General features: G+C 36.5%; 1 long non-coding RNA gene across 1 annotated transcript in view; it reads left to right on the forward strand.

The window, feature by feature from the left end:
* LOC131958553 (uncharacterized) overlaps positions 1-23,630 on the forward strand; it is a 39,982-nt gene extending 16,352 nt beyond the window's left edge. Inside the window, exons 2-3 of the long non-coding RNA XR_009389251.1 lie at positions 22,614-22,956; positions 23,603-23,630. This is a non-coding gene — a long non-coding RNA (uncharacterized LOC131958553). The remainder of the gene's footprint in view (positions 1-22,613; positions 22,957-23,602) is intronic.
* The last annotated feature ends 765 nt before the right edge of the window (positions 23,631-24,395 follow it).

Genomic DNA, 24,395 nt, shown 5'->3' on the forward strand with positions numbered 1-24,395 from the left:
GCCTTTACTTTCCCTAACATGAGTTAGGTACCCATTAGAGCTGGGTGGACTCAGTGACGTTGTACAAGCGCTCTACCGCTTAGGCCACGCCGGGCCAAGCTCAACAAGTACCTACTATTAAAGTGCTATAAATAAAATTCAAGTTATCTCTCAGCATGGGTAAGTGTCTTGAGTCTTGAGTGGTTAAAAGCAGACTGACAACCTAGGTTATAACTGTCTTTACTTCCCTATGTGATGCGTATAATATAGATATTGCCCAGGATGACGCCTCGATTGGGATTTATGTCAAAGAGTAAGCTTTGTGTGAAGGTATCTTTTTCGTCGCTCCGAAATAAGGTCTCCCACTTTTTTCTCTCTCCAACTACGACAAAGAATATGTTAAAATACATTTAAGATTATGTTGGTTGTTAGCCTGCATGTTTATGCATAGCCAAAATTTAATTTTTAAAATATTACCTTTTTTTTCGCACTTTAATTTTACCTACTAAAAGAGGTGGAAAAAATCGCCTAAAGTCTAATTGAACGAAAGTACTATTTATATAAACTTTTTGTTCTTACTTATTTTGTAATCCTCGCCTTGACACTTAAAGCCTAACTCCTAACTGGCGTCTTACCACACGGTGCATTTTAGGGAGCGCAAAAAAAAAATAAAAAAAAATCAGTTCCTATATTACTTTGGTGTCAAACAATGTTAGGTGGTTGACTGGTAGTGGCTATGTCTCTCCTATCTTCTATGATCTGATGTCCTATCCCTAAGGACTTTCAAGCTTGCACTATGAGACCTCGTTTATCCATTTTATCCCAAAATAAAAAATAAAATAAAAATCATCACTAACAGTAGTATTCAAATTACCACCCAACCCCCACCCCGCCCCACCCTTTACTCAGACTATTGCGATTTATCGTTACTATTTATACAACAAATTCCTTCTTTTTTTTAACGCCTTATAAACATTTATAATCTCCCAAAACTCACACCAGCAAAACTTTCCCTTCACAATTTTTCTTTTCACAGCGATATAAAAACGCAACCCCCTACGTCACTTTTTTTTTGTAACGTCTGCTTTCGCAGATTTCCTCCCCTTGTCAAAAAACCTGACGCTATACGCGCTCCTTTACAGAGCCTCAGGAGACCTGTTTCATTTCCTATCAGATTTATGACGAAAGCTTGCGGGCGCTGATTTGCATATTCTTTTCTTCTCAAGCGATTGGCCCAGACAGCCGGTCTAAATATTTCCCGCCGTTGGAGAGTTCCTACTTCTGATGTATAGATATTGATACGCTAGTCCTATTAACACATTTAGACAAGCCCCCATCAGCCCGATACAATTTTTTTTTCTCTAGTAAACTTGACTTTAACATGGAAAAAACAAAAACATGAATCCCCCAGTTTTGCGAAAGAAATGTTTTCCTGTGTTGGCCAGAGTTTCTTCCAGGCATCTCTTCGGGGGGGGGGGGGGGGGCGAAAAAAGTCTATCGCCCCCCCCCCCCCCCCCCACCCCCGAACGGAATGAAATTTATATAGAAAATATATACTTTTAACAGTGTCCGCCCCCCCCCTAGAAAGTCTACCGCCCCCCCCCCCCCCTCCGGAGAAAAAAGTCTGGAAGAAACACTGGTGTTGGCCACTCGCCGAACAGAAGACTCCAGTGCGGCTGCGCAGTTATTTGCCTTGTATGACGTGAGCTGTTGCCTGCCAATGAGGATTAAATTTTATTGATGGGAAATCAGAGCTCCATACTTTATAATACACTCCTTATCACAAATACAATAAACATGAAAGAGATGTGTTCTTTCAGTTGTATTTTCCCTTATTGTTATGGGAGACGGGGTTATCATGGATGTGTTAGATGTTAATATTTCTTTCATATTCTCAAAACGAACGTACTAATGATACATTTTATTTTGATTTTTCAAATTAAAAAGAAAAGATATCAGGTTTTGTATTTTTATAAATATGTTTCTTATTTGGCTATGAAATTTGTATTAGGTCCTATATGATATATAAGTAACTTTTAATTCAAAATTTTTCCAAAATGTCGGTTTTATGTAAAATTACTTTTTACCTAACAGTATGGGTATCTTTAAAGGTTAAACTAGAATACTCGCGATGTCTTCTTATAAGATCCAAAAAGACTCAAATAAGACGTTCTCACTGATCGTTTAAAATTGTTTTTGAAAATTTGTTGAAGTCTGGATTCAATACAGTTTTATAATTTAGTTGACGTCTACACTCAAATAGGTTTAAAAATTGTGTTCACGTCTGCAATCCTCTAAGTTTAAAACTTTGCTGACGTCTGCACCCAACAGAGTTTACAACTGGAACCTGTACCACAGCACACGATCAATACCTCGAAGATCAGGTCGACTTTGCCACTTAAGTTGTTTGTATCTCCGCCCCCCCCCCCCCCCCCTCAGCACACACACACACACACACCCATCACCCGAAGGAAGTAAAGTAAAACTGGCAGTCATAGGGAAAAGTCATAGTGTGAAGTCATAGAGGAAATTCATAGAGTAAAGTCATAAAGTCATTAAGTCACAGAGCAAAGTAATAGGGGAAAGTCATAGAGTAAAGTCATAAAGTCAGAGAGCAAAGTCATAGAGCAAAGTCATAAAGCATAGAGAAAAGTCATAGAGTAAAGTAAAAGAGTTAGGTCATAGAGCAAAGTCCAGACGAAACAAACTCTTCTTCTTCTGCCCTTGGAGTGTTCTAGTCTTAACACTTTGTTATGCTACTTTTTAAAATTTAAATTTAAATAATTCATATGTAGGCCTATTTTTTCATATTATTATCACAATATTCACAACGCATTAAAACCAAAATGCTTATTTTTATAATTTTTGCTAGTATTTATTCAGTTTAACGTAAAATATTTCTTTTGATAATGTAAAAGCTGATTTACGACAAATTAAAAATAGCTTACATAAATAAGATGTGAAACAATTTTAGTATAAAAAAAAGGTCAGGGGTCAGAGTAATTAAAGAATTTAAGAGAAAAAAAATAATAACACGGGTTCACTGGCGAGACCAAAAGCAATAACCTCGGGTTATTCCCCCTTGTCCCACCCAATTCACTCCCCTTGAAAAAGGACTGATAGCGCGCGAAAGATCTTCTCCAAGTTGTTTTGTATGACTCACTTGGAAGTTCATGACCAAAGGGGCTTAAATACGATTTATTCTGCGAGATTGTCTTTTCTTGGTTCGTTTTACCTTATTTGGTTTAGTTCAAGTGAAGTAGTTTGACATTCACGGCTTGGGTCGAGCGCAGACTGGATTCTCAAAAGTGGCTTTGTCATTTCTGTTACAGTTGGAGTCGATGGTTTTTTTAGAAGGGAGGGGGGGTATCCCATTTTTTTTTTCGGAGTGAAATTTTTTTAGTGTGTAGAACAGACCGCGTTTAAGAAAAAAAATGGCGTCTCTTGTCAGAAGAATTATGTGGGACGACTGCATTCGTCCACATCATCTCACCAGGTTACTATCCTACAGCCAAACGTTGTCTTGCATTAACTCATTAAGTGCTGAAATGGGATTCCTGAAATGTGAAACTCTGTCTCCTTTATCAAATAAAAAAAAACATAAAGAAACAAACGTAATAAATAAAGACATTTTTTTTTTAAATTTAGGCCTATATATAGGTCCCTACATAGAAATAATTATCTTTCCGTTTAAAATATTTCTGTTTAATTTTGATAGTGTTTGATTTTTGTTGAAATTATTTTCTAAAAAAAAACACAACTGGAAACCGAATCTAACATAATTATAGTTTTTATTATGATATTCAGCAATGCACCATATATTAGCTTTAAATTGTTAATTCATTTATGTAACACGAATACTAATTATATGTTGCATTAAAAAGTATGTTTGCTTTTTTTACTTTCTCGTATATACGAAGTATAGAGAAAGTATTGTAATCGTGCACAAAAATCACTTGAAATTTTAACAATTTTCACCGTATTACACCTCAGTCCTTCATCACATCCGAAGTATAGAGGACTTATTTTAATCGGGCAAAAATTATCAATCCAGATGTATCAAAATTAAGAGGTTTTGTGCGTAATCCAGTCTGAAAAACTGGGCTTTGCAACTCTGTCCGTATGTCTGTGTGTGTGTGTGTCTGTGTGTCTGTCCGTGTGTAAACACGATTACTTGAGTACCGTTACAGCTAGGTTGATGAAATTTCATATATAAGTAGTTTATCAAAATCGTAGATCCGTATCAACTTTTGAGCGATTTCCGAGAACCGGAAGTGGTACTTTTTCTACTTTGAATTTTTAAAAAGCCTATAACTTGAGTATTATTTCACATAGATAAATGAAATTTCACACATAAGTTAAAGATCTAATTCTCTACCTTCTGTTAAATTTTGAGTAATTTCCATTGACCGGAAGTAGTAATTTACGCTACTTCCGATTTCTCAAAAAACTAATGTAAATTTTTAAAGTACTAATAATATTGCGCACTATTAAACACTCTTTTATTTAGCGTTCACTTGGTGTGCAATTCATTTGTCTACGAGATTTTATTCTATTTTTAAAACTTTAAGTATTTAAAATTGATTAAAAATCATGTCTATAGCCCGAGTTCCCATCCCCTGTTGTTTTTTATAAGAATATTCGAGAAAGTTTAGGGGAGATCACTCCCGGTTTATTAAAGAAAAAAAAAACAACAACCAATATTCGTGTTTATTAATTGGAGGAAAGCGTATTCAATATTTTCGGGCTATAAGCAGTTTGAGTTGTCTTAAATCTTGTTACTGGTCTTTGGTCCCTGAACTAGCGTGGTTGTGATATTGGGATTATCGTTGGGTATACTCTGACCAATATCACAATTCAAAATTCAAGTTTATGACAATATGGTTTGTGAATAACACCAACATTTTGTTTATATTGTTATAGGGATTTGCCAAAACACCATTTAATTATTATATGTAACATAAGGCGCCCCCTTTTGGCTATTTGTATAATAGGAATTTTCTGTCATATCGTCCCTACTTTGTTTCTGCAGTCAAACCTACTCCAAATCTGACTGGAGTCAGCTAAGCCCGTGTTCTGTTGGCTTGATGTGAGTGAATCACAACCTTCTCTTCTTCTTCTTAATCCCGTTCGTGCCCAAGACACATGGGGCAGATGAAGTAGAGTTCATCTGATTCATTGACCTCGGCATATGAAGGGATAATGTGTTCAGCGCTATGCACAGCTGTCTTTGTTTCCCTAACGTAAGTTAGGTACCCATCAGAGCTGGGTGGACTTAGGAACGTTCTACTGATTTGAACCCGGATTCGAACTTGAGACTCTCGCGTTAGCACAACTTCACTCAACACAATTTTCTTTTACATTTCACGGTTGTTGCTGTTGTTGTTGTTCGTCTTGGTTTCCAATCCAAGTTTTGATGTTATTGTGTTCTCTGAGTGTTGCTTCATGTGTTGAGTGAAAAAAATATATAACAGGGAAAAAAATAAACAGGAAGTGAGATTTTCATTGTTCAATATTAATGTCCCTCTAATTAAGTAAACGAAAACACACGCACATACGGGCAGCAGGAGACAAATTTAAACAATTAATACATGAGGTGTGTGTGTGGGGGGGGGGGGGGTTGTTTTTTTTTAATTTGTTATTTTGTTAACATTTTAAAAAAACAATGTATTTTAAAGAAAACCATATTTCAGGAAATGCGTCGTCATTTGTCTCTTCAAAATTTTATATATTTCGATCAGGGAATTTTCCAAAACAAATTTTCTGAACATATTGTATGCCCGGGTGTTTATTTTTTTCTTCCCGACACGTCTAATAAAATAAAACTCCAACAGACGTGTATAAATGCAACATAGATATGGATATTTATTGCCAATCATCCCCACCAGAGCACTTGCAATATGATATGAATAAACTGTGTTGTTGGCATCAAATGATCGCGGACGAAGAATTTTTTTTTCAATTTATAAATCACATTGGAAATGTTTTCTGAAAAACAATTGTTTTTCCTTTTTTTTTGTTTGGGAGGGAAAACGATGCTTTCGAAAGAAGAAATCAACTTGTTGGGTTTTTTTAACCCGCTCCTGATAAGCCCGTGACCCGGGTGACACGAGGGGAGCCAGTGGGAGCAGGGTGTTGGGGTGTGGGGGGGGGGCGGTCAGTAGCTCTAGGAATTTTTACGGCATCGATACGTTCTGGAATAAAACAAGATCCGCTGTATATCACTGAAAATCTGTAATGCTGGCTCGTTACAAGAACAACGTAATATGCCCGTCTGTTTTTTCATATGTTGATCTGTCTAGATGAGTGTATGTCTGTTTCTCCGTCTTCATGTAGGGCCGCCAGTATATCTGTTGGACTTTATGTCCATAAGATGTCTTTACATCTTCATGTCTGTACATTAACATGGCTATCTTTCTCTCTATATATCTCTCTCTATATATATGACTATTTTGTATCCATATATATATATATATATATATATATATATATATATATATATATATATATATATATATATATATATATATATATATATATATATATATATATATATATATATATATATATATATATATATATATATATATATATATATATATATATATATATATGTACGCTTCAAAGTCTCTCTATACACAAGAAGATCATTTGCTATTTTGCAGATAGGCCAGTCTTGAAGGATTCAGCTAATGAGCAATTAATTATTTTCGTGAACTCGCTTTTTCTGTGTGACAGTAAATTTGATCTGAATGCCGGTTTGTACACTTTACCTAGTCATCCAGCCTCATATAGGGTATGGTATTTTGACTCTACGTCAAAATCTTTGTACTTCTGTTTACTGTGTATGGTTTATGTATGTCTACCTCTATGACTGTTTACAATATGTCTGTCTAATTGTATCTGCATATATCTGTGTATCTGACTACATGTCTGTCTAAATGTTTATATAGTTGTTTTTCTATAAGTCAGTCTATTTGTCTACCTGACTATATGTTTATATACAGGCATTCATGTTATTCTAGATATTTCAGAGTTTATATCGAAATGTCTGTCTATATGTTTGACTACGTGTATGCCTATATATGTCTGTACAATAAAAAAAAATCCTCTTTAGACCTCACGATCCATTGGGCAGATGAAGTAGAGTCCATTTGTATCTTTAATTCGGCATATGAAAGGATAATGTGGTTAGCATTATGCTCAGCCGCCTTTACTTTCGCTAACGTGAGTTAAGTACTCATCAGAACTGGGTATGTCTGCTTAACTGTCTGTCTATATGTCTGACTACGTGTATGCCTATATATGTCTGTATGTCTGCCTAAATGTCTGCCTATACGCCACACATCGTCCCAAAAAATCAACACAGCATTCGAATACCCCCACCACCACCCCCCTTCTGTAAACAGCCCTCCCAACTGCCACTGTTTAAACCACTTGATAGCTTCGCCTTTCACTGATCCTTGGCGCCGTGCAGCGATAACCTTGCGCCAGGTAATAAATAGTGTTATGTCTAAAAGATTGCATCATTTACTCTGTTTGTTCTGGTCGCAAATGTCTCGGTTCAAACGATTTTCATTCATCGATTGAGAATTTGATAAGCGCAAATCAATGCAGTGATTCTTTTTATTTCCATTGTTTTGAGCGAAAGCTTGCATCTGTGGGAATTCCCACAAGTTATTTTTATCTTTTTTTTTCTTTCTTTCTGCGTAGATGGGGAAAAACAAAGCAATGTAGTCTTACCTTAGTTGTTTCAAAATAGATGATGCATTTGTTTATATGGGGAAATGGAGTAGGAATATACAGTAGAATCGTTAAATAAGTGATGGGGATGAAAGAACTCTTTAGGGTCGGAGGACAATTGATTATGTCTCTATGTAGGACGTGGGGGATTGAGCTCTAAGGGGGCGTGGCACTTGATTGTGTTTTTGTTTGTAGGAGATTTGGAGGACAGAGGTTGTAGAGCAGCCGGTTAAGTCTCTGGAAGGGATGTAAGAGGTATAACCTTCAAAGGTCATAGCAATAGCACTTGATTACGCTTTTTTTTTTAGAGAAGTGGAGCAGAGGCGTGCGACCCCTCTCGGCGCCCGGAGACAAACTTTCAATTTGCCCCCCCCCCCCCACCCCCCCATATGTTTTTCATGTCTGTAATTCAAAACTGCAGCTAAAATGAGCATTTAATTTTTTTACAACCCATTTTGGTGCCCATATGGTCGGCCCCCAGGGACATATGTACCCCCTTCCCCTTCGCTACGCCTCTGAAGTGGAGACGCTAATTTACGAGTTTTTTAGTGTAAGATGCGCACGTTATAATAGATTTAATTGCAATAAAGTGGCTGTTCAAGGTAGCGTCTTCGCAGGTGTAAATTGAGAAAGTGAGTTAGCTTTATAAGTGGTAGATGACGATTTTACTTTGTATATAAGGGGCACGTAGTCTTCGATTCTTTGGGTGTTCTGTTTGTGGGGGGTAATGGTGTAGGTGTCAACTTCCTTTCAATATCCACTTTAGTTTTATTTGTAAATGCAAACGAAAAAGGCACCGATTCAACTAAAAAACAAGTTAACAAAAAGTCTAGTGACAATTTAAACGCAATTTCCTTATGTTATCCATATCAATTTTTAATTTTTTTGTGACCGAACGAAAGGATACTTTTTTGCGCTAAAAAAAGACAACTATATTAACCTATATCAACGGAAATAGTTTTATTTTAACGAGTAGGCCTACACGATGCTCAGTTTAAAAAAGTAGTAAATATCATCCTAGGCCTACACGATGCTCAGTTTAAAATATATTTAAAAAAAATTTTTGTGACCGAACGAAAGGATATTTTTGAAAACTTTCTTCGGCAATATTGTTCTAAATTATGGCAGAAATCGATTGGTAAATGTTTCAAGTCGGTAAGTGGTCTGGTTGCTGAGATATGGGGAAAAAAACTGAATGTTTTCGAGGTTTTTTGGCTTTTCCGGGAAATCCAGGAAGGAATTCCGGGAATTATTTTGGTCCACAATCATCCTCGGAACTTGCTTAACATATTTGCTTTTGGAACTAGTCCTCGATATTGCTTCGTTGAGGAGATGATACGACTTAAAGCTGCGGACACACATCCACACATCCATCCATCCATCCAGAAATGACGAATTATTAAACGCAATTGCCAGTATGGAAATTGTGCTATAAAGATATTATAATGTAACATGTACTAATTAGACAGTTCAAAATAAGATAAAATCAATGTAGGCCATCGATCAAGGTCTGATGTGTAACTGATGTAAAGACGTGAGTCAGAATTTGTGTACAATCTGTGACAATTCTATTTTTAGATTGGGAATATTCATATAATTATCATCAGTCTACTAGATCGGATTCACAGTAAATTATTTTAAAAATTGTAAATAAAAAAACCATAGCATCTCTAAAAAAATAAAATTATTGATAAAAATCAAGTCAAATGCTAAAATGATTCGCGTCATTATACATTTTCACTTTTTTGTGTGGTTTCGGTTGAGTGGTAATAGTATTTAAAGGATTTACCCAGTCTAGCCTACTTAAAAAAAATCTAGTTTTCATGTTATTAAAGTTAATTATGTTGTTTGTGTATTACGGCGGTTGATTTTTTAAAGTTATAAGAAGCCATATGGTTTTTTAAAATTAGTATAAAAAATTTATCGCATATCCTAAAACTCGCAGTAAACCTTATCCAGCTCAAAATCGAAACTACAACGGAATCATAATTGTGACACTGATCCTTCTTACAATTATTTGAAGCTTAAACATTTACATTTCTCTAAGCCGGGTTACAACCACAACCGTTAATACGAATACGAATACGACTATGATTAAGAATACTAATATGGATACTAATTAAAAAATACGAATACGACTATGATTACGATTACTAATATGGATACTAATAAAGAATACGATTACAACTATAAAGCTGACAGTTATTGTTGTGTATGATAATTAGAATATGAATACAAATACCAACGTGATTACGATTACTCAATGGTTATTTAATGTTAGAGACGTTATGCATGTTGAATGTAGTGGACTGGTTACTTAATGTTAGCGACGTTATGTTGAATATAGTGGACTGGTTACTTAATGTTAGCGACGTTATGTTGAATATAGTGGACTGGTTACTTAATGTTAGCGACGTTATGTTGAATATAGTGGACTGGTTACTTAATGTTAGCGACGTTATGTTGAATATAGTGGACTGGTTACTTAATGTTAGCGACGTTATGTTGAATATAGTGGACTGGTTACTTAATGTTAGCGACGTTATGTTGAATATAGTGGACTGGTTACTTAATGTTAGCGACGTTATGTTGAATATAGTGGACTGGTTACTTAATGATAGCGACGTTATCTTGAATATAGTGGACTGGTTACTTAATGATAGCGACGTTATGTTGAATATAGTGGACTGGTTACTTAATGTTAAAGACGTAATGTTGAATGGTGTGTACTAGTTATTTAATGTCAGAGATGCTATGCATATTGAATGTAGTGGACTGGTTACTTAATGTTAGCGACGTTATATTTGTTGAATGTAGTGGACTGGTTACTTAATGTTAGCAACGTTATATTTGTTGAATGTAGTGAACTGGTTATTTATTGTTAGCGACGTTATATTTGTTGAATGTAGTGAACTGGTTATTTAATGTTAGCGACGTTATATTTGTTGAATGTAGTGGACTGGTTACTTAATGTTAGCGACGTTTATGAATGTTGAATGTAGAGGACTGGTTACTTAATGTTATAGCGACGTTATGTTGAATATAGTGGACTGGTCACTTAATGTTAGTGACATTATGTTGAATGTAGAGACTGGTTACTTAATGTTAGCGACGTTATGTTGAATGTTGTGGACTTGTTACTTAATGTTAGCGACGTTATGTTGAATATAGTGGACTGGTTACTTAATGTTAGCGACGTAAGGTTGAATGTAGTGTACTAGTTATTTAATGTTAGAGATGCTATGTATATTGAATGTAGTGCACTGGTTACTTAATGTTAGCGACGGTATGTATGTTGAATGTAGTGGACCAATGTGGTGTTTTTTACTTGAGCCAACAGTCAGCACTATGTACCAAGTGACTTTGGTACTATGGACAGACTTTTTGTCTGTCTGTGACCATTGGAACTTCTGCCCCACCGAGGTCTTGCCAACTTCCAACCCACATCAATCAATCAAGGAATCAATCCGAATTACGCCTCCATTTCGCGGCGCGTCTGCAATCATTGGGACAATTGCCCTCTCGCCTGTCCCCCCCCCCTCCTTCCTTTTGTGCACGCGATCATCCCCCCTCCCCCACCCCTCTTCTCCCCCCATATCTTCCCCGTCTACTTCCGGTTTTTCTGTATGATTATAGACATTAGTTGTCACGAAAAATAACCGAAAATTCGACCGGGCAGAGATTTTGAAAGCTTGATTGAAAAAGAAAGGGTCCGAGCTCCCTTTCAATCGATCGTCGTCAAAAGCAGCGGTAATCAAATCTAAACAAGGGGTATCATCTGTTTCTGAATTACCCCCCTTGAGTAGCGAACGCGCAAGAGAACTTTTTTTTTTTTGCTATAGTTTTCCTCTCAAAAGCCAGCATCGATTTCTATAGGGGGGTGAACATGTTTAGTTTTCCTCTAAGTTGTTTCTCACACATAGATGCCTATGCCAAAAGTCAAAGGCCATATGTGAGTGTGCGGTGGGGGGGGGGGGGGGGGGCTTGGCCCGCGGGTGAGACCTGGGACCGGGACGCCAAAAAAAAAAAACTGGCTGGTTATTTACTGTTCAACCGGGGGACGTCTGCACGGAAGAACGCGATGCGAAGCAGAAGATGGCTCAAGAAATTAGATTTATTTTCACCGTAAGAGTTGTCGTTCCTGGCTCATTCCGTTATTGGGCTGTTTTAAATACGAATACTCCCTCCCCTCCCTTTTATTCTCCCCTTCTTTAGAGTTTAATACAAGTACATTCAAGGAAGAGTTACCTGCTTGAATTAAATTATTTTAGAATATGTTATAACGTATAATTAACGTAGATCAAATTAAAATGTTAAATCTTGTACCCTTTAAACTCTATCTACATGATTTGCATAAATTAATTTATGTTGCAGTTATTTGTCATTTAAAAAATAAAGTTTAGCTTAAAACGTTATTATCTGCCACAACACGTTAGCTAAAAAAGTTATTTTGGAAACAGAATGTCGGCCTTATTTTACGATTTAAAGAAAAAGGCAGTTTTTTTTAAAATATGTAAATTGTAATAGACATTGATTAATATACTCAACGTTGACTGACTTCACAATTAATTTAAAAAGAAAAACTTTAAAAAACAAAAGCTGCAATCATGAGGGGGGGGCGGTTCTGTTACGTCATTTTAGTATTGGGGGTTTGGCTTTTTGTGACAATGTATGACGGCATGGGGAAAGGAGGTAAACTTTGTTAAAAAGCGTGATGTCATTTATAGAAGACCCCTTTAACTAAATGCATTATCACAAATGCAAAATTATCCAAATTGTAAATACTGCATCAATAGATATCTAATATAATGTTTTTAAGTTGATAAATCCACCCTTTTAATTTCACTGTTTAAAAAAATCTCAAAGAGCAGCTACCGGAAGTAACGTTAGGGACAGCCGGGATGAAACAAACAGAAAAAAAAAGTTTACCAAAGTGAAAAAGGTTATTGAATTACCCAAGGGAGGCTAGTGAGAGGGAAAAAAGGGGGCGTGATCGGGTATTGAGGAAGGTGAAAGGTTACAAGATTTGAAACTTTACGTCACGGCTATCAGGGGTTTAAAGTACGGGTAGCAGTAGCACTGTAGCCGAGGTAGCATAGTCGGAGCGGTAGCGGATAGCACAGTAGCAGCGGTAATACATTAATAGTGGTAGCACATTATCATTTCTATAAGTGGCCGCCTTTGTAATATAATAACAGTTATAGTGTTTTAGCAGAAGTTGCATAGTAGTGGTGGTATTGATGGTAGCTGTAAGTAGTAGCTCAGTGGCTGGGTAAGCAATAGTAGCAAGGCAGCAGCAGAAGCACATTAGCAAAGATAACATTGGCAACATGTCTGTTTGTGGTACAGTACGCACCTGTGTGGTCTAGCGTCCCTGAGTCCACCCAACTCACGTTAGGGAAAGTAAAGGCGGCTGGGCATATTGCTGACCAAACTATCTCTTCATATGCCGAGGTCACAGAAACAAGTGAACTCTTCTTCACTTGCCCTATAGAACGTCTGGTTTGAAAAGGGAACTTTATTTTACGCACCTTTAACATAATATGTTGTATTTGTAATTTTAGCCTTATTTCCCCATAAATTACAGTGATACTTTTTACACCATTAAGAAAATTAATCACTTGTAGCGTAAATTAACAGTCGCCTATAAATGACGCCACATACACAGGAGACTCAAACAATATAAACGCCATGCTTTTTCATTATATCATTTAGTTAAATCTACAAAAAATTTGTAATATCCTTATCCCACCCCCTCCCCCAGCCACACCCTAGTTCCACATAAAACTGATAATATTAAATTTAAATATTTCATTTTTTTCATCTATTCCTTTATTCCCTTAACGTAAATATTTCACCGCAATCATTTGTTTAGAATTACATCTATATAACTAAGATAAAAAATTGTTTTGTTTCTATATTTGTTTTCACAGTTTTTACAATCAATTGAATAAATTTATGCAAACATCACGGACTCCCATTGCAGATGTAGATAACAAAATTAAGATTATAAAATACACAAACGAAATTATTTCATATCATAAAAAAAAATCATTTTATACCAAATAATCGTGTTACGGGAAATTTCGTGCGGTAATAAAAATATTTCACACGCTATTTTCTCGGTTGTTAGAGAGGCCCCTGTTAAATATAAGCGTTTTTGGGTGATTTCAGTCGCAACTGTAGCGGACTGGTGTCTAGGCTGACTGTTTGGATGAAGTATTATAGGTCATGGAGAAAAAGCGGATAGACACATTGTATAAGCTGTTGAAGGTACGGTAAAAGTTCAAGCGTCTACAAATTAGAGTCAGCAACATTGTAGGACGACATGATTAAAATTGAATTACTGAGGTAATCGGGACAAAAAGCTGTACTGGAAATATATTATTATTAAAAAGGGGTCGGCGTGGTCAAGTCGGTAAAGCTCATGGTTGCCATCGGACAGATGAGGCTCGTTAGCTGGGAACAGCCACTCTTCTAGGAGAGACAACTCCAAAATCAAACAAGTGCTGCCTTGTAGTTTGTTCTTGGTTGGACAAAGGCAATGGAAGCAAATCCAAAAAGAAAAGCAGGCTGAAATCTGAGTCAACGGCATAAATGGCGCATAACAAGTTGACACTTATACTTAATAGTGTTGGAGAGGGATCCATTCCGACACTAAAATTAAGAACGAAGAAGATTATAAAAAAATATAAAGTTATATTTTTAAAAATGTTGCACAACATGGAGAATGATCCAGGACAGATAACTCCAGCAGGAGTGATCTAGTATGATGAAGGTAATGACTAAACTGACCAGTGTCCCCCAGTGGCGTAGCGAGATCGGGTGTCACCCGGTGCGGCACTTAATGGTGTCACCCCCCAGAGGCGTTGCGACTAATCCCGGGGACAAACTTTCATGTTTTCGATTTACACCCCCCCCTCAAACTTTCGATTTGCATCCCCCCTCAAGTTTTTTATGTGCACCCCCCCCCCCCCTCAAACTTTCGATTTGCACCCCCCTCAAGTTTTTCTCTATATATTTTGCTATTTTTTGCCTTGGTGTCACCCCCCTAAATGGTGTCACCCGGTGCGGTCCGCACCCCCGCCCCCCCCCCCCCACCCTCGCTACGCCCCTGATGTCCCCTCTAAGCTGCGTTGTTGCGCGGCCGCACAGAAGTTTTGTAAAATACAGATATTCTTGTACGAGGATTTTAGAACACCGCTCACACAAAATACACATTGAACACGAACTTTATCCCATAGAGGGAACGTTGAAGCCGACCCCCTCCCCCCTTTTACTAGTTTACCTTCTTCGAAATAGGAATATGTTTAATTTTCGGATGAATGTTCATTTTAATACAAGGCTTCGTGGAACACATACTTAAGCAAATTTTAATTACCTTTGCCTTTAGAATATGATGGAAACTTGTTCTTGGTGTGTTGTATTTTTACGTCTGTTAAATTCTTTATGAGACAAAAAACTAGAAAAAAATACATCCGTAGCTACTGAATGTCTGATTTGCAAAGAAATTTGGCTAAAATATCGCCCAAAACGTGAAGCTTTATTCATAAACAGGATAGGCGCTCAAGAGGCTATGTGTTCCTGCTTCACAGCTTTAAAAACCCATTTAACTAGTCTACATATACTTGGTCAAATCTAGACATATGCAATTTTGGTGTCACTCCTATGTGATAGTTCCACCCAATGCGACCTCCCCTCCCAAAAAAAAACCAATAACAAAAAAAAAACAACAACAACGATTCACTCTTGTCAAATGCCACAATTGAAGCGTCTCGCTACTAATAATGAAAACTCCTCAACCTGTTAAACACAACCAAATAGCCTGGTGCAAATAACAATCAATATTTGCTGAAGGTGTTTTGTTTTTAAACAGTTTTAATCTGATTTTGTTGGAAAACGAAAAAAAAAAACCCGGTTACAAATTCAGCAAGTTTTTAAAAAAAAATTGTTCAATAGAAACAGCAATCCTTCTAGGGGAGAGAACTCCAAAATCAAACAAGTGCTGTCTTCTAGATTGTTTTTGGAAGTACGAATACTATGGAAAAGTCAGAGTCAAATGACAAATAACCAGTAATATTTAATTATGTTAGAACAAATCCCCTTTTATATTATAATGAAAAACTTTAAAATATGCTTAGTATTATTAGTTTAAACATAACTTTTATTGTTATAATACTATACTATTGTTAAATTCAGCGAAAATGTATAAAGTTTTAATTCTTGGTTCGCAACTTCCTAATGAAAAACTGTTAATTAAGTTAAGTGTGATTACTTTATTTGTTGTGGCTTTTTGATTGGTGGTTTTTAATATTTTCGCAAGTGTTTGCTTTGCTTTATGTACTAATATACAATGTAAATAAATGTGTTTCTCAGTTTCTTATATATTTTGTTTACACGTTCGACAAGTTATTTTAACATTTTGATTTGACTTTGTATTTCGTGAAACAGGTGTTGTATTATAAGTCAGTCTGTATGCTACTTCCCTTTATTTGGTGTTTTGCTTAAGTTAAGTCTTAAGTTCGAAACCTCGGGCAGATGAAGCTCTATAGCTGGCGACATCAACCCACCTAGAAGAAATAAACCGGAAGTTATCTCCCCTAAACTTTCTCGAATATTCTTATATAAAACAACAGGGGATGGGAACTCGGGATATAGTTATGATTTTTAATCCATTTTAAATACTTAAACTTTTTAAAATAGAGTAGAATCTAATAGAAAAAAGAATTGCGCACCAAGCGAAGGCCAAAACAAAATGTGCATAATAGTGCGGAATATTATTAGTACTTTAGAAATTTACATGCGTTTTTTGAGAAATTGGAAATAGCGTAAATTACTAATAAAGGTCTACGGAAATTACTCAAAATTTGATAGAAGGCAAAGAATTAGATCTGTTACGTACATGTGAAATTTCATTGTACTCAAGTTAAAGGCTTTTGAAAAATTCAAAGTAGAAAAAGTTCCACTTCCGGTTATCGGAAATCGCTCAAAAGTTGATACGGATCTACGATTTTGATATAATACTTATATATGAAATTTCATCAACCTAGGTGTAACGGTACTCAAGTTATCGTGTTTACACACACACACACCCACAGACACACATACACACAGACATACGGACAAGATTGCAAAACTACTTTTTTTCCGACTCATGGAGTCCTAAAACGGCGAGAATTGCAAAAATCTCGATTTTTTTTTACACGATTACAAGACTTTTTCTCTACTTCGTATATACGAGAAAGTAAAAATACACATCGATCAATTGGATGCCATTATGAAATAAGGAACGTTCATAATAAAATTTTGACTTCAATATATGTCCGTGCTTTTTATGAAAGAGGCTAACCATTATATTTATTTATATTTATTTTAAAAATATTTTTTTTTTAAATGCTGAGAATGCTAGATTTCCGGATAATAGCAATAAGGACACAGAAATAATCGTTAATGGGGACCCGATGAAACTAAACCCATCCACGCGTTGTCAAACTACAATATTCAAGTCCTTTCGACCTTTTTGATGACGTGAAAGCCATCTAATAAAATGCACCGTCTTTATGCATTGTATCTGTTGAAACCCCATGCAAGACGCAGCTTTTAAATTAGCGCGCAATTCGCGGGACACTAAAGCGTTGATGGGTGCCTCGAGACGTAGTCATCTCATCACCATAACGTCGGTGCTCCGCCAGTAAAAAGGCCCCACGATTCGCACCGACACGACGGTTCTCGCAGAACTCCTACGGGAACCGTCCGACGCAGACGAATAGGGCTGGAAAATTTGTCCAGTTTACTGCCCAGGGAAACGTGTTTGTTCAGCGAACGTGGGAGCACCAAAACAGATGGTTGGTGTCTGATGTGTATAGAGCAGAGCTGAGGGGGGGGGGGGGGGGGGTCGGGGGTCCAGATTTGGTGCCGGGGTCAGACTCTACAGAATGGATTGCTTTTTCATAGTAAGGAGAAACTTTCTGCTGTTTTTACAACGAATAAATAAAAATCCTTTTCTTTATATATATATATATATATATATATATATATATATATATATATATATATATATATATATATATATATATATAGTTGATATTTATTCATGTGCAGAGTTAATTCCAGGCACTCCCCCCCCCTAGAAGGAAATGGAATTTATATAGAAAGTATATACTTCTACCAGTGTCCGGAAAATTTAGTCCGCCACCCCCCCCCCCCCCCCCCCCTCTCGAAAATATCAAGTGCCCTCCCTTCCCCCCTCGGAGAAAAAAGTCTGAAAGAAACACTGTACTGTATGTGTTCGTGCATGTGTAGTCTATGTATGTCACTTTGCGTGTGTTTGTCTGTGTCGCCCAGCATCTAAGCTATACACATTTATGTAATACATTAAAATTCCTTAATTTAATTTTTTTTTGCAACACCGCAAAGAACAAAGCTTCCATGTCGGCATGTCTAATGAATCGAGCCCTTAGCGCACGGGCATTTAATAGCACTTCCGGTGATGTTACATTAGATCACGTGAGAAGGAAGTGCGTCACTGGTAATTTAAAAAAAAATCCGAAACCAACAAATAGCTATTTTATCTGGCTGTCCAGAAACGAAATAAAATTCTTAAAATTAAAATGTAAAAAAACAAAATTAAAAAGAAGAAAAGATTCGGAAAAAAATATATAAAAATCCAATCAATACATGTGTAATAAAATCGAGGATATGATCGATCGATACGCTTGTAATGATCCATCAATAACATTTTTGTAACCTGCCCTAGTCTTGAAGCAGACGTGGAAGAGGGGTGGGGTGGGGTGTGGACACGGGTTAGGGCCTGGTTCAGTTGGTGTTAGCCAAACTCACACATCGAGGCCGGCCATTACTCAGCGGACATCCGAGAAGCGACAGCCTCGTTTGTCTTGGCCCAGCGTGCACAGCGCGTCCCCAGGTGTGAGTTGTCGCGATGGGTCACACGGTTCCTGCTCAGCTGTCCGGAGTGGCTTCGGACAATTATTATAGCAGCTTGGTGGTTTAGATCTTATAATTTTTTTTTTTTTTTTTTTTTTTTTTTTTTTTTTTTTTTTTTACGTTACACATGGTTCCTGCTCAGCTGTCCGGAGTCTCTTCGGACAATTATTGTTGCAGCTTGCAAGAAAATGTTGGAAATGGTGGTTTAGATCTTATAATTTTGGTTTCTTTACATTACACGCGGTTCTTTCTCAGCTGCCCGAAGTGGCTTCAGGCAATTATTGTTGCAGCTTGCAAGAAAATGTTGGTAATGGTGGTTTAGATCTTATAATTCTGTTGTTTTTTTTACATTACACATGGTTCCTGTTTAGCTTTCTGAGTTGGCTTTAGACAATTATTGTTGCAGTTTGCAAGAAAATGTTGATATGGTGGTTTATATCTTATAATTGTGGTTTCTTTACATTACACACTGTGTCTGTTTAGCTTTCTGAGTTGGCTTCAGACAATTATTGTTGCAGCTTGCAAGAAAATATTGATAATGGTGGTTAGGATCTTATAATTCTGTTGTTGTTGTTTTTTTTTTACATTACACACTGTGTCTGTTTAGCTTTCTGAGTTGGCTTCAGACAATTATTGTTGCAGCTTGCAAGAAAATGTTGATAATGGTGGTTTAGATCTTATAATTCTGTTGTTGTTTTTTACATTACACATGGTTCCTGTTTAGCTTTCTGAGTTGGCTTCAGGCAATTATTGTTGCAGCTTACAAGAAAAGGAAAATAATGGTGGCCTGGATCTTCCAATTATGGTTTCTTTAGATTACACACTGTTCATGTTTAGCTGTCCGAGTTAGCTTCAGACAATTATTGTTGCAGCTTGCAGGAAAAGGAACATAATGGTGGTATGGATCTTCTAATTTTGGTTTCTTTACATTACTTATACAGAGGCGGGTTGTATTGAAGGGAAAACATCAGGTTAAACGTACCTTGTTGTGTACCTAATAGTGTTCGAAAAAATTATAATCCCCTCTAATGTTTTAAAATGTTTATCTTAGTTTGACCAGCGAAACCGGGTTTATGGAGTATATGTTTTAGAATTGTAGGAAAATCTAGCATGAACTCAACATATGGCGTCGGACTCTATACAAACTGTTGATGTTTTTATTTTGTATTGAAGAATAAATCACTGCTCTAAGACCTTACATGTACATCGGTCTCTGTCTAAAGACCTCTCACTTGCACCATTAGCCCTTGTCTAAAGACCTACCAATTTCACGATTGGTCTAAATTTTTAAAGAACTGACACCATTGGTCTCTGTATAAAGACCTACCACTAGCACCATTGCTCTCTGTCTAAAGACCTGCCACTTGCACTCTGTCTAAAGACCTCTCACTAGCACCATTTCTCTGTCTAAAGACCTCTCACTAGCACCATTGCTCTCTGTCTAAAGACCTAGCGTGCACTATTCGTTTCTGTCTAAAGACCTGCCCCCAGCCCCATTATTCCACTATATCTTCCCCGACACACGGGTCACATAAACGATCCTCTCCCACCATGTGAACTGTCGATAACCTTTGACCCCGGCGCGAGCTCTCTCGGATACTCGATTCACCGGATGTTCGTCACGTACCGGCGCGAGCTCTCTTGGGGGCGCCCAAGTCACGTGGTATGAACCTCGTACTTCTGCCCTAATGGAGTCAGGTCTAAATGGGTCCTCTGACGACTATCCGGCTGATAAGTCCATGGTTAATTATCTTAATCTTCTTAGTCACTTACAAACACGACAACAAGTTAAAGACGTGTGCTTGCAATAATGCTAATATGGATTGAACTAAGGATTAACTAACAGAAAACAGAAGGAAAGTAAAGAACACTTTCAGAAGAAGTACAGAGGAAGTTGAGTTCGATTTATTTTAGGAAACAATTTGTCTGAAATCTTAATTAGAGTTCGTTGAACTCTGTATTTGATTTATTGTAGGAAATAATTTGGCAGAAATCCTAATTAGGGTCCGTTGAAATGTGTCTTGTTCATTTCATCAAATCCAGCTAATCTGTATAATCCTTGCAATAACCTGACGGTTGGTAGGGCAAGGTTAAGTAGAGTTTACGTTTTTGTATCTCATCATATAAGATACAGTGCTAATACTCAAGACAGGTACCCACCAGAGCTGGATAGACTCAAAAGTAAAAAGTAAAGGGTCTCTTTAGACCGACTGATCGAATTGGGTAGATGAAGTAGAGTTCATATGTTTCTTGACCTCTGCATTGAAGGGATGGTGTGGTCAACACTCTACCCAGGCACCTTTACTTTCCCCATAGTAAGTCAGGTACTCATCAGAGCTGAGTGGACTTCTACAGTTACAAGCCCGAATCGAGATCTGAACTCAACACATTCAGGCTAGCAGCCTAATGCTCTACCATTTGACCTTATCTGTTTTTATATTGATGGCACACAATTGATGTTAAAAACAGTTAAATAAACCCGTAAAGCCAAGTAACAGACTATTTTCTTGACTTCGACTGTGTATAATTAAGTAATGCTGCTCATAATGAGCTTTTTTAACAACAATTTTAGGTGGGTGTCCGGCGCGGCCGCCCCACCCACCTAGCTACGCCTCTGTAACTTACTGAGCTAACTTAGTGAGATAAAAATAACGTTACTCAGATGATAAGGAAACACAATCAACACAAATCTTGTAAGCACATTTTAACTTTCTTAAGTTTTAACAAAACCACTGATAATCAGATCGTTGGAATAATTATATGCGGTTTAAAAAACACATACAGATTTTCGAATTATTAAGCAACGTTTATAATTATATTTAATTCGCCTCGCTAATTAAAAAAAATGTTTGGCTGAGTCATGATCCTAGCTCGCCCCACATAGCTTTTAGTGTTTTAGATTTCTTTACTATGTAACGTGTACTGTCCTCTTTATCTGCTAGACGTGCTGTATTAGAATATAAGAAACGTCAAAAATAATTTAGCAACGAGTCCATCTACGATAATTTACGGGAAAATAACCCGTTTTTGAGACTACCATTCGTTTGAAAAATGACTCCGCATTTGGCTTAAATACATGTGACTCCTCTCTTCTGATCCCCTCCAAATTATTCCGACTCTGTCATAGATTTATCCGACACCACTATCAAGTCTGGGTAAAAATCAGTCTGTCATACATCATTACTTAGAAAACCTGTATCCCCCACCCCTAAAAAAAAGTTACTTTCATTCCTTCACTTTTTTTCTTCTCCCAGTTTTAACATACGCACGCTCAAAATGGCCAAGAAAAGGGCGAGGATCAATTAGATTCTCCGAATCTGCTATTTGATTACGGGCCTTGGTCGCCCAACGTCCCTTATTACTCGTCTCCCCTGGCTTTGTGTTTTCATCTGGAATGCAAACACGGGCGTCCCAGCGCTCATTTCTGTGTGAACGTAAACTACGAGACGTCAACACGCGCATATGTTTATTGCTGCGCCTCCTCTAAATGAAGAGAGGGGAGAGAAAAAAAAATTATAAATAAAATGAAAATAATAACAAATCTGGAATAGCATACCCCAGCCCTTACATTCCATCTCTCCTATGCGGAACCTCACGTTCGTTCCTCCTTATAACAAGTTAAAACATTCATCATTGAATTATTATTCGTGTGGATATTCCCGGTCAGCCCCGATATTATTTTTTGTAATAAAGCGACAGAAAAGCGGCCGGTTAAGCTTTCTTTAGATCAGCGAACCACGCTAAAATAAAAGCTGGGCAAAGTTGGCCAGGTCCTTTCACAAACCTCAAGTCAAAGTCGATAATTTTCAGATGGTTCTTTTTTACAGCTATTTTCCAATCTTTATATACTAAAATACGTTTAAAAATTTAAGAATAAAATACTATTATTTTTTTAAACATTATTTTCACAACAATACATTAACCTTTTTTTGTTCTCTGTCGTGTAGATGAATATTTGAACGGATAAATCATCACAGCTAGGGAGGCCCACAGATAATCGATAGGAAACAAGGAATTAGGAGAGAGCATGGACTGAAAGACGGTCGTCAAAATCGTCCACCCCTCTCGGCCAATCCACCACCACTTTCTGCACCACCAGCGCAATCATCAAACATCTGCTGCTGAGGCCATAACTCTACTGACTGTTTTGTTTTGTTTACGTTTCAATACACGTCTGGCCCGATGGATGTGACACGAGCGTGTTGCGTGTGTGTGCTTGTGGTGTGTTGTTTCCTGGGATGTGTCGCTCAGGCGGAGGACGGAGAAGATTTCCAGGATATGATGATCCAGGTAGGGAACAGGTCATTGATTATAATTTATGGTAATTTATGGTAATTTATGACGTCAGCAAACGTCAATAATGTACATGGTGTTGCCCAGGTTGTAAACTTGAAGCTACAGAGCTACAAGCTACACTTTACAAGGAGAATATATATATATATATATATATATATATATATATATATATATATATATATATATATATATATATATATATATATATATATATATATATATTTCTTTGAGTATGTAAAAGATATTTGCCACTATAGTGTGTATGGAAAAAATAATTGAAGCTTTAAATAACGTTTTAAAACATGGTTTTTACAATGAGTAAAATCCAAACTAAAAATAAAATAGTACAAATTTTACGTTTTTATGCATGAAGGATAACACTATTTTTAGCTTTAGCGTCTGGGCTAAAACTAGTGTTAGGTTTAGGGACGAAGTACATTGTTTCTATTTTGGCTAGGGTTACTCTAAGGATTAGTGTTTAGGGTTGAGTTTAAGGGTAGATATTTATGTTTGATTACACTAAATACGAATGTATTTGTATTTATAATATATTGTGAATATATAAGGACGACTATTTACCAAGTATCATAACATTTCAGTTTTAGTATAGGTCCCTAATTTTTTTTCTCATATTTTTCAGAAGAGTGAACACAGCATCGAGGTGGTAGGTGAGTACCAAAAATATCCATATACATATTTTTAACGGTTATTGTTTGGAATTTTGTTGCAGGTTGTAAGAGAGTATTTTGTTTTAAAAAACGTAAGCTTATTTTTAAAAATAAAACTTTTGTTGGACATTGTTCTTGGATAAACTGTTTTATCCAGTAAGTATTAAAATGGATTAAAAATTATACTCTTTTTTTTTTCTTTTAAATTTTAATATCTTAATACAGGAACATTCACACAAAAAAACAACAACAGAAAACCAACATTCGTACTAATTAATGTCTAATAGTAGCATAGTAAAACGGGGTTAATGACTTCTTCAATTCTTCCAAATAACATACATTACCATATTTACAGGTATTTAAAAAGCATTGTCTTTTTAAAATCGTTAAGAGTATATTTAAACATTTATCTATAGATTTTTTTTTCCATTTCCATTTCTGAATTAAGAAGCCCCAATGGTCCACATAAAAAGGTGCATTATTAAATTTACAGGCGCGTGCTATTATTATTAAAGTCGACGCTGTTTAGAGAAAAATAAAAGTTTCCAAACTAAATTATGTAAATTCTATACAACAAAGTTAAAAATTATGTCACGGCAATATCCGCCGAAAGAAAATTGTGCCAAAAAATAAACTTGATGCTTTTTATACAAAAGACAAATGGATTTATTGTTCAGAGAGGATTAACTAGCTTTAAAAACCTTAGAAAATGTACAAATTCAATACAACTGTAAATAACATTTATTTTTTTATTAACTAAATATT

This window comes from Physella acuta, unplaced genomic scaffold, assembly GCF_028476545.2.
Source record: "Physella acuta isolate Inbredline_101_S28 unplaced genomic scaffold, ASM2847654v3 ptg001333l, whole genome shotgun sequence".
NCBI classification, from domain to species: domain Eukaryota; kingdom Metazoa; phylum Mollusca; class Gastropoda; family Physidae; genus Physella; species Physella acuta.